This window comes from Nicotiana sylvestris, chromosome 8 (genome assembly GCF_000393655.2).
Source record: "Nicotiana sylvestris chromosome 8, ASM39365v2, whole genome shotgun sequence".
Taxonomy (NCBI): domain Eukaryota; kingdom Viridiplantae; phylum Streptophyta; class Magnoliopsida; order Solanales; family Solanaceae; genus Nicotiana; species Nicotiana sylvestris.
Genome location: NC_091064.1, coordinates 114,685,275 through 114,690,262, shown reverse-complemented (window position 1 = coordinate 114,690,262; position 4,988 = coordinate 114,685,275).

The window sequence follows — 4,988 nt, the reverse complement described above, 5'->3', positions numbered from 1 at the left end:
ATTGTTTTCTGTCCACTTTCTTATGTGAGTGCGGACGAAAGGATAAAGAAGTGTGTCGAATGAAAAATCAGTAAGGATGAGTGTTAATTCTCCGAAAAAAATATAGAATGAAAGTGTGTCTAATATGAGATTTTATGTGTTCTTTTATGCAAAAAAATTAGGGACCTTTTTTAGAGAATGTGTCAGCTGATAAGTATCTTTTCCTAACATATTTTGGTACAGTTGTGCCCTTCAGATTCTTCTTCTTTTTTTATTATTATTTCCCTCATTTTATATTTTTGTTATTTACCTCTCTTTCAATCACGCTTGGCCCTTTAGCTACAAGCCCATAACCACTGGTACCTGACCCCAATGGGCAGGCGTAACACACAAGACAACCTTGTCCCCTCAAAAGCAAATTGAAATATTTTAGCTACGAACAAATTTACCACCACCTCATATTCGAATAAAATAAACAGTAATTAATATTTCAACAGATAAAACGTGTAGTTGACTACTAATTTAGGCATGAATAATGGCTAATTGTGCACATAATCACTAAACTTAAACTGATGCAAATGAAACCAACTAAAGCATAATTAACTTGAACATAGAAAGAAAAGGCCAAAGAGATTACCAACGAAACCAGGTTTAACAGGAAAGAAAAATAAATGACGATCGATGGTATTTTTCAGAACTCTGATGGCCAGGCGATGAGCTAAAAACTGCCATCGATCGATTGCTTTTATCAAGAGCAATCGACTGATGTCGATTTCAAACTCAAATGACCAAATTGGAACGAACAAACAAAAATGGGCGAACTTGGGTTTTATGTGATTTCTAGATCTGAAAATTGACGAGTTTGGTAGAGCTTTTGGAAAATTGATGGTGGGTTCATGATGAGGGAGTGTTTGGGATTATATGGTGACAAGTTGGGAGTGTTTGGAGTTGAGCTACAAGGGATGTATTTTGGGGCAGCTAGGTTTAGAGCGAGAGAGATGAGAGGTATTGAAAGAAGAAATGAAGGGGTATCTAAGGGTTGTGGGGTGTTCGGACATATTTAAGGGAAGGGGAAGGTCAGTTCTAGACTGTAGGATCAAATTAGATGGATGACCATGATTTAGCGTTACTAAAACCCATTCATTTAGTTAGGGGGAATCTGGACCCGACAGAGGTGGAGATTGGGTTGGGTGATGTGGAGCTTTCGGCATGTGGGCCGTTCACGGGTTGGCCCAGTCCGTCTCAAAACAAACCCCTTCTCCTTGCTTCTTTTCTTTCATTTCATAGCGACTAATTAAACTATCATAATAGGTAAACTAAAATTGCAAAATTAACCTCTTTGCTACTTTATCTAACAATTAATTAATTAATTTAACAATGTGAACTAATGAAAGAAAATTACTAATTTAAAACTAAAAGCTAAAAATGTAAAAATGACTATGGTATTTTTTGTGATTTTCGTTTGATAATGCATTTAATTAATGTAATTAAATCTTAAATGCAATTAAGATCTAAAATGCTATGAGATGAAGAATTGAACATTTTTTATGATTTTTATGGTTTAAAAAACTTCTAAATATGCATGAACAATGCAAATAAATGCAAAATAAATTGGATAAAATAAAAGAAAAATTCCTACAATTCTATGAAACAATTAAAAAAACTATTTTGGAATATTTTTAGAAGTAATTTGCATTAGGGAAAAAATTACGTGCTCACAATAATAAGTGAAGAAATAAATTTACAGTACATTCCTAAGCGAAGCATGATAGCTAATCATTTTGCAAAGACGATATCAAGAGACCTGTTTGAGAAACATTTTATGGCTGTAGGTTTTCGAAGGATATGAACATATTTAATGTATTATAAAATGACTTGATTATTATAATATGCTTATCAATATTTGACTCTTGAATTTGTGCTCATAGCTCGTATGCATGTCATGCTATTTTATTGATAAAGTGTGTCGAACAAGTTGCGAGACTGACTTTCTCACACGAGCAATCACCTCTTATGTTGAGAATTTTGAAGAGATGAGACCTCATAAAACCTTGAATAGTGTGAGGTCATATTTTACTTGTAAAGGCCGATCTCGACAACTCGTCAAACTTACAAATTTCACCATTCGATTATGACTTATTTTGTAAGCCAGATGCGAGTTTCTATAAGAATATGGATTGAGAATTATTGAAGTTAGAAATACGAGTTAGACATTTGTAGGTGTCTATACCAAGAACCGTACGGTATTAAATGAGTAAAAGAATAAGACACATGCACTAATATATGGTGAGAACACCATAACACATGTTTCATACCACGTATGCTAACGACCAATGGGATAATGGAAGAATTGAGCACTGCTTCTTCATTGTGTGAGATACCCAAAAGTTAAATTAACTTTTATTAGAATACCATTTGATCTTGTCACGGCCCAAATCTACCCTGTCGTGATGGCGCCTATCGTGGAACTAGGCAAGCCGACTCTTTTACCAATAAAGCTCGATATTTCAATTTAAATATTTCTTCAAGCTATTTAAACAATAAAACTTTATAAGATAAATTTGAATAACCAAGTGTGGAAAGAAAACCCCGACATCGGGGTGTCACTAGTCATGAGCATCTACTAAGAACTGTCCAATAATACTAAGACTAATACAGTCTGGAAACCAACTAATAACATTTATAGGAAGATAGGAGGGAGAAGAGCAGGGATGCGATCGCCATGCATCTACCTTGCTTAACTCCAACAGATCTGCGACGGATGAAATCAACACTCACAAGCACGTCCAGCAACCCCTTGATTTGCATACAAGGTGCAGGGAATAATGTGAGTACGCCAACTCAGTAAGTAATAAAAGTAAATAAAGACTGAGCAGTAGTGACGAGCAATAAAACATATACAATTTATATCATGAAATCTCAGTAGAATACAGCAGGCTTTTAAAACCAGGGTTTTGAACCAACTCAGCTCATTTACATCCAGTTTCAGTAAAACCTTTTAAAATGTCTTTCAATAGTTTTCAAATAAAGCGATGAAATAGTGAGTAAAAATGGTGAAAATATAATCAACTCCTCGGGCAAAACTCACTCGTATACAGCCCCTCGGGCAAAATAAATCATAAGCAGCCCATCGGGCAAACATGAATCATAAACAACCCCTCGGAAAAATATCACTGTCACTCATATACAGCCCCTGGGGCATACCTTACAATCGCTCGTAAATAGCCCCTCGGGCACAACATGAATCAAGAATAGCCCCTCGGGCAAAACATCATATCACTTACTCAGGGTACCCGCGCTCGCTAGGGATGTACAGACTCCGGAGGGGCTCTTACAGCCTAAACGCTATAACAAGCCACCTCGTGGCATAAATCAATCTGGACCTCGGCCTCATAGCAAGCCACCTCATGGCATAAATCATGAATCAGTAACAACATGCTACGGCGTGCAGCCCGATCCTATAAATATCCTCACAAAAATAGGCCATCGGCCTCACTCAGTCATAAACCTATCAAGCCACTCGGGCTATCAGTAAAACAAGGTGCTCAGCCCAAAATAACATTTTTTATGCATCAAAACAGAGTAATAAAGACTGAGTTATGAAATCAGTAAACATAGCATGACTTAGTAAATTTTTTTAAATCAAAACAGTAAGAGGATAATAAGAAAAAGGCCCCTAGGGTCCAAACAGCTTTGGCACAAGGCCCAAATATGGAATTCAGCCCAATTTATAGAAATTCTTTCTAAATTACATAAGTATCATATAGTTTCGATCAAATACGCAACTTTATACTTTCTACGGAATGGAGAGTCACAATACCCAACGGTGCACGCCACACGCCCGTCACCTAGCATGTGTTTCACCTCAAAGTAGTAAAATAATGTGAAATTCGGAGTTTCATACCCTCAAGACAGGATTTACAATCATTACTTACCTCGAACTGGTCAAATCCCTACTCCGCAACGCCCTTGCCTCTGGAATCGGCCTCCAAACATCCCGAGTCTGACCAAAATCATAACAATGCAATCAATATAGGCCAATGAACCAATTCCATATGAAAAATTATCAAATTAGACCCAAATCCCGAAATTCACCCAAACCCGGACCCCGGGTCCACGTCTCGAAATGCAATCAATGCTACCTCATCCATGAAATTTTCTTTCCGTCTTGTATCTAGTATTGCTAATCACGCTTAAAAATATGGAAGGTGATTTTTGTATGTGATTTTTTGAGAGAAAGAACCCTATTATTTGGTTTTTTAATTTTTGTTGGCTACTTTTAGTAAGTCTATGACTAATAGCTAGAGGTTGGTAAGTTGAGATTTATTTAGGACATTTGCGTAAGTTTCCCTTTTTTATATGGTTCGCTTTTTTCGGTTTGTTATTCTAATTTTCAGTTTTCGTTTTGGCTAATCGAAATATTTCAGATTTTCAGGTTTCTTTTTGACGAACCAAAATAACATTGCATTGCAAGCGCTTAATCATTCTAGTCTAACGGCTTTACATTGCATTCTCTCGTATTGGTTAATTCAGTCACCTCCTGTAATCATGAAAAATTTAATTATCTTACTCTCCATTAAAAAGAATCTGCTTAATTTCTTTCTACCTTCTAATTTCTAAATGTCTAATCTTAGTTCTCGTGTTAAGGTTAGAACTAAAATTTGAAACTAAAGAGACACCAATTTCCCCCATCACTTCCTACAAGGTCGTCATGATACTAATATTATATTACCAACTTATTGATCAATTTTGTTGCTATCGAATAAGCGGAAGAAAATTTCAAGAAATGCATAGAAAATAAAATTTTCTTCCAGCTCGGGATTGTTATGATGATTTTATCATTATTCATTATATAAGTGACCAAATTTTATGTGCTCAATTCTTTAAAATCCAAATGTTAAAACTATGATCTCAAATCTTTGCAACAAAATATTGAAGACTACTTGTTTTATACTAATTACTATTCATTTCTCTAATATGGTCTAACAACATTTTCAACATCGATCCAA